Here is a 14,985-nt window from a genome sequence, read left to right as displayed (position 1 = left end):
GAGGCCTTCTTTCATCCTTTTTGCAACCACCCAGTTTTATTATCATCAAATTTAGAAATATTGCGATTAGTTTGCACATCTAAATCATTTACTTAAATTGGGAAGAGTTGTAGACCTAGCATTGACCCCTATGGTACCCCACTAGTAGCAGCATGTTATCCTGGGAATGATCTGTTTATCCTACTCTCTGCTTTGTGTATTAATCAATTCTCAATCCATACTAGTTTATTCCCACCAAACCCATATGCTCCAAATTATTTAATAATCTTTTGTATTATACTTCATTAAAGACTTCCGAAAATCCAAATACATCACATCCACTTGTTTTCCTCTATCTTCCAAGTAACATCCTCAAATAGTTCCAACAATTTTGGCAAACATGATTTCCTTTCCATAAATCTATGATGACTGCCCAGTTTTGCTATTCTTTTCCACATGTTTAGCTATCATATTATTTATTATAGATTATAAAGTTTTCCGTACTGTTGACACTGAGCTAGCAGTTTTCAATTCCTCCTCTTCCTTCCTTCCTACAGGCGGCGGGGTAGGGGTCACATTTGCCACCTTCCAGTGATTTTTCTTTCGATTCTCATCCTATTTTGCCACCATCATTACCATTAACTTGCCACACCAGGGAGGAGTAAGCTTTGCCTGGGATGGATAACACATCAAACTGTATTATTGAATTCTAATGTTCAATGTGTCAAATGAACAATACAATAATCTAAAGTAGAAATCCCAATGTTACCCTCAGACAGAGCCATGGGATGCCTGAAGTCTTCATTATTCACCTAATGTGTGCAATATCACATTGCTATTTGTTCATGCTTCTAACCCTACCTCTCATCCACCAGCCACCCCACCCCCATCTCCAGCCTATGCACTCAAATACAATTAAATAGAATTTGAATTGAAATTGCTCAATTGCAGATCAAAATAATCAAAGTTAAATAGTCTTTTCCTGCATGTGTAAGCAGAATTTTAGACTACACAAACTTCAAGTTTTCAATGAGGCTGTCAGTTTGGATTAAATCAACATGAGTTTAGTAACAACAGATGTGTTTGTATTGTGCCAAAGTCAAACTAATCTGCTTGACTGAGTAAATCTATTAATCAACTTGCCTGTCCCTTAATTTTGATGACCCTTACAAGCATGGCACTAACCAGTGTAATTTTACATTGATCCATAATGTTAATGTTCCTAAACTAGCATTAAACATTCATAAATAATTAACTCTCTTGATTGAGATTGAATGTTCATCAGACATTATGGAGTGTAGGACAAGAAATTGATTCTGACATTCCAGTGTAACTTTCTCCTGTTTCTGATTGCCTACAAACTTGAGGCAGGAAAGCTTTAATATAAAATGATGGCTTTAATTGAACAAATTAGTCATTTAAGATGCAGTTTCAGACATTTTGGGATTGAATTTCCTTCTATGACCTGAGAGATTAACAAAACGCCCTGTCAAAACTGCATCGATGATTGCTTCTGCTGTGTTTATGGAGTTCCTACTAATCTTCCAGCAAAGTTATGGTATGAAATTCTGTGGTAATTCCAGGGTTTATTTAACTTCACTTCTTGGATATACCTTGTTTATCTTTTAAGACTGACTTCAGTTAATTTTTGAGATAAAGATGACTATTTCCCAGATTGAACCCAATTGAACATTTCTATTACTGACTTATGAAATTGTACATGCTCAGAATAACAGGAAATGGAGGTGAAATGATGGAGTTTTGCTGAAAGTAAAAAAGGCTATTGCCACAAGTAAGATTGGAACAGTACATCTTTGTGCTCTACATACAAGGCCTTTTCAAGTTACCAGGCACAGTGTAAAGTCCAGTTATTGAATTGCAGTTTTTTTTAAGGCAGTTTTTTTTTACTTTAGTTTCATATTCCAGATGGAAGTCCTTATCATGGGAAAGCTGAGTAGTGGTTACTCTATTCCACCTCGAGCTATCAATAACATGAGGAAATATGAAAGAATGACCACCAAATTTCAGTGGAGACCATCTCTTTCAGTCTATCTAAAAACAAACACTTATCTCCCATTCTAGATTAGAGTGGTGCTGGAAAAGCACAGCAGGTCAGGCAGCATTCGAGAAGCAGGAAAATCAACGTTTCAGGCAAAAGTCCTTCATCAGGAATCAGTCCTGCTCCTCGGATGCTGCCTGACCTGCTGCTCTTTTCCAGCACCACTCTAATTCAGACTCTGATTTCCAGCATCTGCTGTCCTCACTTTTGTCTACTTATCTCCCATTGACTGTTACTCCATTCATGTGTATATTAAAAAAATGCAATATTTAATGCATCTGTTTCTTTTATGAGGATTTTCTGGGTCTCAAAGGAGCTATATATTCCAGATATTATTGTTAATTGACTATTTATTCACTAATAACATCCATTTGCAAGACATTCCTCTATGTTAAGAGGCATTGATCAATTTATTTTAAATGTTTCTATTAAGCTAGAGGGTAAAGGGGGAAGAGTTGTCCACTGTTACAACCAATAACAAATTCTGGCACTTAAGGCAAGGGAAGAGATATGAAATGAAAGCTGATCAACATTTTGGTGAGATCCTTTATTGGAAATAAAGTTTAAGGTGTTGTTTTCATTTATGCCTTTCCCTTAAATCTCCTAAAAATAAATTTTAAAGTAGTTACATCAATGTAGCTGCTATCTGGGTAAACCCTCACATATCAGTGGACTACCACAATTACAGGGCAAGAACAGATGAAAACCAGATTGCTTCTGCCAATTTACAAAGGAGTCCACTTATAAAAGGATTCAGTTCATACATTGTAATTACCTAGATTTACATTCTCAGTGAAAAGAATTGGGCATTATTAAACTTTACTGAAATGCATTGTTTTCATATGTAAGATATCTGCAATTTACTTTACTTTTGTAAAGTAGAATTACGGAGGGCTCTCAAATGCTAGGAACTCCACCACCGATGGGAAACTTGACACCTACACCTTGCTATGCAACCACCAAAACCAAGCTAGGGTCGATTGAAATTTGCGATGCATCTTAAATTTGAGATAATTGGCTTGCTGCACTTTTAATCTAACATAACTCCGCGGGGGCATGGGAACCAGGACTGTAGCTTTAGGGTACAGGACCTTGAGTGTAGGGAGGTTAGGAATAATGCAGCAATCTCTAAGGAGGGTGCCTGTAACCAGAAAGGTGGATTGAAGTGTGTATACTTCAATGCCAGAAGTATAAGGAATAAGGTAGGTGAACTTGCAGCGTGGGTTGGTACCTGGGACTTCGATGTTGTGGCCATTACAGAGACGTGGGTAGAACAGGGACAAGAATGGCTGTTGCACGTTCCAGGGTTCAAATGTTTTAGTAGGATCAGACATGGGGGTAAAAAAGGGGGAGGCGTGGCATTACTTGTCAAAGACAGTATCACAGCAGTGGAATGGACGATGGAAGAGGACTTGCCATCTGAGGTAGTTTGGGCTGAGGTTAGAAATAGGAAAGGTGAGGTCACCCTGTTAGGTATTTTCTACAGGCCTCCTAATAGTCCTAGAGAAGTAGAGGATAATATTGCGAGGATGATTCAGGAAAAGAGTGAAGGTAGCAGAGTGGTTGTTATGGGGGACTTTAACTTCCCAGATATTGACTGGGAGAGCTATAGCTCGAGTTCATTAGATGGGTCGGTGTTTGTACAATGTGTGCAGGAGGGTTTCCTGACACAATATGTCGACAGGCCAACAAGAGGGGAGGCTATATTGGATTTGGTTCTAGGTAATGAACCAGGCCAGGTGTTAGACTTGGAGGTAGGTGAGCACTTCGGGGACAGTGACCACAACTCGGTGACTTTTACTTTAGTGATGGAGAGGGATAATCGTGCGCCGCAGGGCAAGAGCTATAGCTGGGGGCAGGGAAATTATGATGCAGTGAGGCATGACTTAGGATGTGTGGATTGGAAAAACAGGCTTCAAGAGAAGAACACTAATGAGATGTGGGGATTGTTCAAGGAGCAGCTACTGCGTGTCCTCGATAGGTATGTACCAGTCAGGCATGGTGTAAAGGGCCTTGTGAGGCAGCCGTGGTTTAGTAAGGAATTGGAGTCCCTTGTGAAAGGGAAGAAGGCGGCATATGTAAAGATGAGGCGTGAAGGTTCAGTAGGGGCGATTGAGAGTTATAAGGTAGCCAGGAAGGAGCTAAAGAGGGAGCTAAGAGAAGCGAGAAGGGGACATGAAAAGTCTTTAGCTGGTAGGATTAGGGAAAACCCAAAGGCTTTCTATAGGTATGTCAAGAATAAAAGGATGACTAGGGTAGGTATCGGTCCAGTCAAGGATAGTAGTGGGAAGTTGTGTGTGGAGGCGGAGGAGATTGGAGAGACATTAAATCAGTACTTTTCATCAGTATTCACTCAGGAACAGGACACTGTTGCTGATGTGAATATGGAATCACAAATAATTAGAATGGATGCCCTGGAAATATGCAGGGAAGAGGTTTTGGGAATATTGGAAAGGATGAATATAGATAAGTCTCCTGGGCCTGATGGCATTTACCCCAGGATCCTATGGGAAGCTAGGGAGGAGATAGCAGAGCCATTGGCCTGGATTTTTATGTCGTCATTGTCAACGGGAATAGTACCAGAGGACTGGAGGATAGCGAATGTGGTCCCATTGTTCAAGAAAGGGAGTAGGGATAGCCCTAGTAACTATAGGCCAGTGAGTCTGACTTCAGTGGTGGGCAAAGTCTTAGAGAGAATGGTAAGGGATAAGATTTATGAACATCTGGGTAGGAATAACGTGATCAGGGATAGCCAGCATGGTTTTGTGAAGGGCAGGTCGTGCCTCACAAACCTTATTGAGTTCTTTGAGAAGGTGACTAAGGAAGTGGACGAGGGTAAAGCAGTAGATGTTGTGTATATGGATTTTAGTAAGGCGTTCGATAAGGTTCCCCATGGTAGGCTAATGCTAAAACTTCGGAGGTATGGCATTGAGGATACATTAGAGGTTTGGATTAGGAATTGGCTGGCTGGAAGGAGACAGAGGGTAGTAGTTGATGGATTATGTTCATCTTGGAGCGCAGTTACTAGCGGTGTACCACAAGGATCTGTTTTGGGACCATTGCTTTTTGTTATCTTTATAAATGATCTAGAGGAAGGACTTGAAAGCTGGGTAAGCAAGTTTGCGGATGACACAAAAGTCGGTGGAGTTGTGGATAGTGAGGAAGGAAGTGGTAGGTTACAGCGGGATATAGATAAGTTGCAGAGCTGGGCGGAAATGTGGCAAATGGAATTCAATGTAGCTAAGTGCGAAGTCGTTCACTTTGGTAGGAATAACAAGATGATGGATTACTGGGCTAATGGTAGGCTACTTGATAGTGTGGATGAGCAGAGGGATCTTGGTGTCCATGTACACAGATCTCTGAAAGTTGCCACCCAGGTAAATAGTGCTGTGAGGAAGGCATATGGTGTACTGGGCTTTATTGGCAGAGGAATTGAGTTCCGGAGTCCTGAGGTCATGTTGCAGTTGTATAAGACTCTGGTGAGGCCTCATCTGGAGTATTGTGTGCAGTTTTGGTCGCCATACTATAGGAAGGATGTGGAAGCTTTAGAACGAGTGCAGAGGAGGTTTACCAGGATGTTGCCTGGAATGGTAGGAAAATCTTATGAGGAAAGGCTGAGGCACTTGGGGCTGTTCTCGTTGGAGAAGAGAAGGTTTAGGGGAGATCTGATAGAAGTGTATAAGATGATTAGGGGTTTAGATAGGGTAGATACTAAGAACCTTTTACCGCTAATGGAGTCAGGTGTTACTAGGGGACATAGCTTTAAATTAAGGGGTGGTAGGTATAGGACAGATGTTAGGGGTAGATTCTTCACACAGCGGGTTGTGAGTTCATGGAATGCCCTGCCCGTATCAGTGGTGAACTCTCCTTCTTTATGGTCATTTAAGCGGGCATTGGATAGGCATTTGGAAGTTATTGGGCTAGTATAGGTTAGGTAGGATTCGGTCGGCGCAACATCGAGGGCCGAAGGGCCTGTACTGCGCTGTATCCTTCTATGTTCTATGTTCTATATGTTCTATGTCTGGACATGGCTGAAGAGATTATTTTTAAGCTATGCTTTTGGGTTAAATCAACAGCGTTTGCTGTTGGTCAGCTTTTCTAAAATGGTAACATATAATTTCAGTTCCTAAAATTCTGATTGCAATACCATGATTCTGTTTTAAGAGTAATACAATGAGAAATTAACCAACTTACTGCAGGGACTGTTCCCTCCGGGACACCCTGGTCCATTCCTCTTCCACTTCCAACACATCCCCACAGCCCCACGGCACTTTCCCCTGCCATCACAGAAGGTCTAACATCGGCCCTTTTACTTCCTCCTCTCTCACTATCCAAGGCTGCAAACACATCTTCCAAGTGAAGCAGCAATTTATCTGCATTTCACTTAATCTAATTTATTGTATTCACTGTTCACAATGTTGCCTTCTCTACATTGGGGAAACGATGCACAGACTGGGTGACCACTTTGCATGACCCTGAACTGCCAGTTATCTGCCACTTCAACACACCACCCTGTTCCCTGGCCAACATCTCAATGAAGCTCTGCGCAAGCTGGAAGAACTGACCGCATTATTTGCTTGTGAACCCTTAAGCCTTCTGGACTTAATATTGAGTTCAACAATTTTAGGGCTTGAGGCACCCTCTCCCGTGTCCTTGCCCCAACTCCCAGAAACCACTACATGCTACCACATGCAACCCATTGCCAGTTCTTAATCATCTCCATCAGCAGCTATTCATTCCCCCAGATTGATCTTTACCCACTTCTTTGTCCGTCCAACTGTGTTTCTCTCTCTTGGGGCTCTATCTCAACCTATCATTTACTCTCTCCCTCCCCCAGCCCCATCTTCTGCATAAATACTATTGCATAGCTATCATCAGTTCTGGAGAAGGCTCCGCTGGACCAGAAACACTAGAAGCTGTTTTCTGGCCAGAGATGCTGTCAGACCTACTAAATTCTTTTAGCAATCTTTGGTTTTGTTCCTGATTTACAGCATCCACAATTCTTTTAGTTTTTTGCCAAATAAATCCTGTCTGGCTTGTTGTGCCTGATATCACTATGCTCTGTCATCGTGAAGATGATGTTGTCCTGATCATCATCCTCACCTCCTTCTTCAGAAGAATGTTCCTGGCCCACAGCTCTTCAGCATCTATCACTTCCACTGATTGTGTGCTCCAGTTGTCCACAGGACAGCAGTGCCCTCTCTTTGTACTGTACTGTACTGCAAGAAACCCCAGACCTGTCTAGGTTTGGGAACTTCATCCTGAGGAGACAGTATGTGGCCACAGTGGAAGAAGATGTTGCTTTGTATGTTCGCTTGACCTCAGTCACAGATTTGTGCATTGGAGTCATCAGCCATAGACAGGGTGGACATGGCCCTTATGTATGATGTGTAAGTTGTTCAAACATGCTGTAGATGTGACATTGGCCTGCTATGGGGCAGTACAGCAATATTTCCATTCCCTTGATTGATCGCTGCTGAAAAATATGACAAGCTGCCTGACTTTGTGCTAAAAAGAAAGACATATTGTGAGGTTGTAATTTCAGAATGAGGTTGGAATGCGCAAGAAGGCAAGGCATGTCAGTAATGCTGTGAGCATCCAAGTAGATGCAAAGTGAAGGAGTCAATCAGAAAACAAGCTCAGAGCCCTGCCATGCATAACATGGGAGCCTGACTGTTCATGAAAAATGGCCTGGCAATACTGCAATGACAGGTGTCAGTGAGCACCAAATTGTAGTATCGAAGTACTGAGCTGCATTATAAGTGATTCTGAGATGTGCCATGATGATCTGATGAGGCTGGTGCTTTGCTAATGCCAGCACGCAGATGGGCGTTGCAGGCAGTTGTTACCAATGAAGCATGCCCTGAAATGTTGTAGGATGATGGCTAAGGTGGATACCAAGAAAAAATGTTGGTGAGCTAAGGACATCTGGTGCCCACTCGGAATTTCAGATCAGGAATTGGCACCTTCTAGACTTTTGCCCGTAATTTCTGACATTTGCATGCTATGTGCAGCTTTAAATTGCATATGTGCAAATTTCAGGGTGAGGGAGATCAGGACAGGGGATAGAGAATTCAGGCTAGAGGAAAGAGAGATCAATACAGAGGGGAGAACAAAATGACATCAGTGAATATAATTTAAACTTTCAGCATCTCCAGAGAGCAAATGATTACTCAGCAATTCGATGGCATCAACTGAAAATCTCCAGCTTTGAAAAGTGTGCTTAATATTGTGAGTTTGTCAAATGAAATTATCATTTGGAATGTCATGTTGAAATAGTTCCAAATTGTAATTTACTCCATGCTACACAAAATCAAAAAATTATGCTAGCTATCAAAGTAAGATATGCCTTTAAATTACTTATTTTGTTGATTACATTATCTGCTGCAACTCTTCATGCTAAGTCAATATGCTGACTCTCTGGATAGCAATGTTTCACATGACAGCAGTTTCATGTTAAACATATTGGCCTTCTGTCAAATATTGGAAGTTGCCTGGAGGATGTGGATAAATAGGCTTTTGTATATAATTGTAATGAATTGTGACAATTTATACTTTCCTTGTACATCCCAAAATATTACCTAACTCATTACATGAGGTGTATGTGACAGAACAGACCACTCATTTCAAAAATAAAGATGGAGGATACTAATTTGCAGTGAACGGGCTTTTCTCTGGAATTCAATGAAAATTAATAGAATCAGCTCAACCATAAAAATAGACTGAATACATTTACATATTTTGCATATACATGTGGACACTATAATAATTTTAAAAGTCATTCTCTGATCCAACTTATCTTTCACAATGCAATGTATGTTGAAAACTCAAAAACAATGTCGTGATTCAGACTGTAGATGTAGTAGTTCTTTATTGCTGATTTTGATTGCTATATTTAAATATCAATGTAGGTCATAGTTTTGCAGCTGCTTTTGAGAGGTGTGGAGTGGAGCAACTTGAACAGAATTTCACTATTTTCTGTTGAAAAATTCCAGATGCACTAATATATCTGCGGAGCACCACATCTTTGACCTATTTAGTTTTTTTGTGTCAATTATATGCACTGTAATACATTGTCACACAGTCAGTGGGTGTGTGCACAGTCAATAGTGTAATATCTAAACATCAACTAATAGCATTACTGGAGCATCATTGAAACTCAAGTATCTTACTCATTTTTGTGTTCACCTTTAGGCTTGCAATCCTGCGTTCTGAGCAAAAATTTGAGAACTCTCTGTCAAATCTCCCTTCAAACCTATTTTGTTTTAGACCTTGCTGCCTTATTTTGCAAAGAAATTAAATCATAAAAGAAACTATAATATTGAATGGGGCTTGGACAAAATTTGTGTGAGATGGAATCCTCGTCTTATGGCTGACTGGAAAATGGGACACTTCAGTTTGCACACCGTGTGTTCTGCTCTATCATTTTCCACTTATGTGGAGTACAGAAAGAACATAGGAGTAGGACATAGAGTGGCTGATAATGAAATTCAGTAATACTAGCCACTCCTCTGACAACCTGTATGCCAGAATGCATTGTGTAATGCACTTTGTATGAGATAGCAGTTCTGAAAAAGCTAATGTTGAACTATATTAACCTTCGCTCAACCTGATGATTTTCCCCAATCTTTAGATGGAAATAGTTAAATTCTGTGTAAGTATTCAAAGGAAGCAGATATATCCAGGAAGTTCTTTGTAATTAAATCTAGCAAACTAATTTAACTGTACCTATTGCTATCATGTAATATTATGCCATATAAGTGTCAGGCAATGACAGTAACCAACAAGAGAGAATCTAACCATCATCCCTTGACGTTCAATGGCATAACCATTTCTGAATCCCTCCACTATCAACATTAACCATTGACCAGAAACTAAACTGCACTTGCCATTCAAATATTGCAGCTACAAGATTTGGTCAAAAAGTAGGAACTCGTAACAAGGAATTCACTTCCTGACTCCTCAAGATCTTGTTCATCAACTACAAGGCAAAGGGCAGGAATGTGAAGGAATGCTCCTTACTTGTCTGGATGAGTGCAGCACTAATAACATTTAAGAAGCTTAACACTATCCTGGACAAAGCATCCCGCTTGACTGGTACCTCATCCCTTCAACTTTGATGTGCAGTGGCAGCAGTTTGTACCATCTACAAAGTGCACTGCAGAAATTCACCAAGATGTTTTGGACAGCCCCCTCCAAGTCCACAGGCACCCCCATGTAGAAGGGCAAGGGCAGCAGATACATTGTACACCGCCAACAATAAGATCTCCTCCAAGCCACTCACCTCCAGGCTTAAATATGTAACGCTGTTCCTTCACTGTCACTGGATACAAATACTGGAACTCCTTTCCTAACAATATTGTGGGTCCACTACACTGAATGGACTTTAAGGGATCAAGATGGCATCTCACCACCTTTTCTCCTGAAGGACAATTACAGGTGGACAATAAATACTGGCATGGAGACCGTGAAGTCTGCAGATGCTGAAGATCAGAGTTGAGGGTGTGTCACTGGAAAAGCACAGCAGGTCAGGCAGCATCTGAGGAGCAGGAAAATCGATGTTTTGGGCCGGAGCCCTTCATCAGGAATGAGGCTGGGAGCCTCGGGGGTGGAGAGATAAATGGGAGGGGGTGGGGTTGGGGGAAGGTAGCTGAGAGTGCAATAGATGGATGGAGGTGGGGTAAAGGGTGATAGGTCGGAGAGGAGGGTGGAGCAGACAGGTGGGAAGGAAGATTGACAGGTGGGACAGGCCACGAGGGCAGTGCTGAGCTGGAAGGTTGAAATTGGAGTAAGGTGGAATGAGGGGAAATGAGAAAACTGGTGAAGTCCACATTGATGCCTTGGGGTTGAAGGGTCCCAAGGCGGAAGATAAGGCGTTCTTTCTCCAGGCGTTGGGTGGTGAGGGAGTGGCAATGGAGGAGGCCTAGGACCTGCATGTCCTTGGCAGAGTGGGAGGGGGAGTTGAAATGTTCGGCCAGCAAAACCCACATTCCATGAATTAAAAAAACACGTACCTTGTTATCTAGGAAAGGTTGTTCTTCTGTTTAGACTCATGGATGGTCTATTCCCTACCATTGTTATTTAGATAGGCCCCAGATTCAGCAAAGAGAAAGTAAGATTGGTAATAGGGAACCAACCAAATCAGAGTACTGCAGGTAGGCAGCAATGGTATCTGACAATACCCAATATGTGGTATCTCTATTTACTAAGGAGCATTTACATTTATTCAAAGCATGACACACAATTTACAAATATCAAATTGCCCCAACCTTCTCCCCTGGTTTTACTCACATTTTCATCTGCTTTTCAGGTGAATTGCAAGTCTGGAAGGCATTGTTCATTCTCCAGTTTAATAGGATTTAGTTCCCTTTCCAAAAAACACATTAATATTCATCACACCAGAAATGCACAGGAGAGGCGAATGAACAATTTCTTGACCCTTCCACTAATACTTTTACTTCCCATCACTTCTGTTACTTTTTAAAGAAAATGCCAATTCCAATTTATCTTATTCCCTTTCTGTGGATTTTCCTTTGGAAGACAGGTCCAAACAGGGAGCAGATGAGTGCCATACCTCGGTTATCCTGATGCAGTTGCCTCTATATGAATTGCCAAGGTTTTTGAAACTTCTTAACGGCAATTCCCTGGATCTGAAACCCTTCAATAAAGTCATTAACTCTGAGTTAGGAGCCTTGTATGCTTTGATTAACTTAGCCAACTCGTTATCTCGGAAATGTTAAAGGAATTAGAATCTATTTTAACACACAGGTGACTATAAAACTTCACCCTCTCAACTATCCCTCTAACCCTCCTGAGAGCACTGATCTGTCCAGTCACACTCCTCCAACAACTCTCTGGACTCACCACTCCCATCTCAACCCCTTCCTCAACACAACTCTACTCAACACAATGTCCTCCACCATGTGACCCTCCTCACCCTCTACACCTCGAGCTGTTCCAATGGCCACAACTGCACCCTGACATGACCTGACTCACCTGGCCTATCCTAAGTCCTCATTCATCTATCTGCCACCTTACCATCTCTGCCACCCTATCTACTGTAGCACCCCACCATCCTGCCCATTGCCAACTTGCTACTAACCATTTTTCTCACCTTCTAACCCTATCTACTTACGACCATATCCACCTTCCCTGTACACAACTGCCACTTAACCATCCTTCCACCCTACCCTTTTATCACACTCATAGTGAACCAACTATATTTGAAATACACATTGGAAAATAGAAGTTTTGATTTCCCATGGTGCAGAGAAAGAACAACTCAAAGCAAAAATGGAAATGTGTAGGGTTTACTGATTGGCTACACCAGACTGTGTAACTTCTGCTGCAACTGGGTTTGATACTTTTGAGAGACAGGTACTTTATTTGAAAAACAAGAAACTGTCCAACAATAATATTTGGTTTCATCTTAAGCAGCAGCTTTGTCACAGAACTGAGAAAAGAGCAAATGGGACTCTAACTTCCAACTCAAGCAAAGGACCTCGGTCCAACTACTAAATTAAGAATTGGCAGTTGACATCAAAGTGATATCTTTGCCAAAATCCAAAATACATGTGAGAATGTGACTTATTTCCCTTTGTAATTTGGATTCTTGACCTACAGAATTTTTCATTTTGCCTCCATACTTGCCGCCACAATATTGCTGCAATATTGTCTGTCTCATTTGTCTTGCCCATCCTATTTATGAATGAATGTCTGTGCGTGTGTCTATTTGAATTTAAAAGGGATATAGTTTAATTTGGCAAATTAGTAATTAATAATCCATTTTGCAATGATTCTTGGTTTTTAAAACAATCTTTTTCCTATTTCAGTCTACAATCAGAAATGCAGAAAAAATGAAAAGATGTGGTTTTTACATCTGCAGCTCTTTGTCAGATATCTGATTCCCGAACAGACCCCTAAAAAAAACTAGTTACATGTTGAACTAGTTTTCTTGACTCTAAAATAGATGAGCTCACATGTCCTATATCAAGTTCCACATGTTATGCGTTCCTTCACTCACCTAATTTATCAATTTTTATTCACAAATTTGTGTTTCCATCTAAACTATTTACTATGCCACCTAACTCACTAACATCAAGATTTCTCTACTCCTTCATCTGTCCTATTATAAATAGACTGAAAAGCTGAGGCCACAGTACAGATCACAGGGGACATGAATCCCATTCTGTCAATCTGAGTACATATCCTATATCTCTACTCAGCCTTCTACCTCCTAATTCATTCCCCATGTTAATAGGATGCGTCCAAATCCATGTGCTCTAATCTTTGCCAAGTCTCTTATACGACAATGTATCACATGCCTTCTGGGAGTCAGTATAAATAATTTCTATTTACATGTTTATCTACCATGTTAGTTAATTCATCAAGAACTTCTACTAGGTTCAATAAACATAGTTTCTAAATAACCATGTTTACTAGTCTGATTCATTGTTACCTTAGCATTCGGTCACACTGGCCCTAATTATAGATTCTATTTACTTTCCCACAATAGTTGTCAGACTATATTCCTAAGTTACCTCTTCTACCTTAAACAATGAGTGACACCGCCAACTTTTCATTCCATATGATCATAAGATATAGGAGAAGAATTAGGCCTTCTAGTCCAATGAAGTACTTTAGCATGGCTGATATATTCCTCAATCCCATTTTCCCATTCTCCTACCTTCTCCCCCCATAATCCTTGATCCTCCTACTTATCAAGAATTTATCCAAAAAGACAATACATTTATAAGGAACTATTTTGAATAAGCATCTACAATTTTGAATCCTTATTAATTGTGGTGATCAAGATAAAGCAAATATTTAGCAAATCTGCCAGCTTTTGATTTTAAATTATAATGTAATTTGTAGTTGTCTTTTAAGGGCAGTATCTTGGCCTCACTTCCTTGCACTTAATAATCTTTCAATATCCTGTTATTCTTAAAATCATGCAAGTTTGTTTTCTCTTGCAATCTTTTTTTCAGTTCTTACCACTTTCTAATTGCTTTGTTCTTTTCTTGCATCTTTCCTAGTGTGTAGGAACTCTACTGTCTTAGATCTCTTCAGACACATAGAGTCAGAGAGTCATAGAGATGTACAGCATGGAAACAGACTCTTCAGTCCAACGCATCCATGCTGACCAGATATCCTAACCTACTCTAGTCCCATTTGCCAGCACTTAGCCTGTATCCCTCTACACCAGTCCTATTCATATACCCATCTAGATGTCTTTTAAATGTTGTAATTGTACCAGCCTCCACTACTTCCTCTGGCAGCTCATTCTATACACGTACCACCCTCTGCGTGAAAAAGTTGCCCCTTAGGTCCCTTTTAAATCTTTCCCTTCTCACCCTAAACCTTTGCCCTCTAGTTTGGACTCCCCACCCCAGGGAGAATACTTTGTCTATTTATCCTATCCATGCCCTTCATGATTTTATAAAGCTCTATAAGGTCACCCTTCTGACGCTCCAGGGAAAACAGCCCCGGCCTATTCAGCATCTCACTATAGCTCAAACTCTACAACCCTGGCAACTGCTTGAGAAGAGCTGAAGTTAATTTTTATGATGGAGCCTTAAAGCCAGAAAAGAGGAGGCTTTCAAAGGATACATCACATACAAAGATAAAAGAAACCTATGTTAACTCTATCGCTTAGCACCAACCAATACTTCAGTTGAAAACCAACTGGCCCTTTCACATGGATGAACTTTCTGCATGTGTGATCCTTAGATGTAAATATTATTGCACTACCATGCCCATTGCAATAGCATCCAATTACATCTACTTACTCTATTTAATGATCATCTGACAGTAATCACACTTACCTCATTGGTCAAAACATCAAAAACCAAGTTAACATTATTACTATATGACTGATATTAGTCCATTCATTAAAGCCAGGCATCAAATCTTAGGAATTGTTTTGGTCTGTGTGTGTGTGGCTAATT

This window comes from Hemiscyllium ocellatum, chromosome 6 (assembly GCF_020745735.1).
Source record: "Hemiscyllium ocellatum isolate sHemOce1 chromosome 6, sHemOce1.pat.X.cur, whole genome shotgun sequence".
NCBI classification, from domain to species: domain Eukaryota; kingdom Metazoa; phylum Chordata; class Chondrichthyes; order Orectolobiformes; family Hemiscylliidae; genus Hemiscyllium; species Hemiscyllium ocellatum.
Note: the sequence above shows the minus strand (reverse complement) of the source record.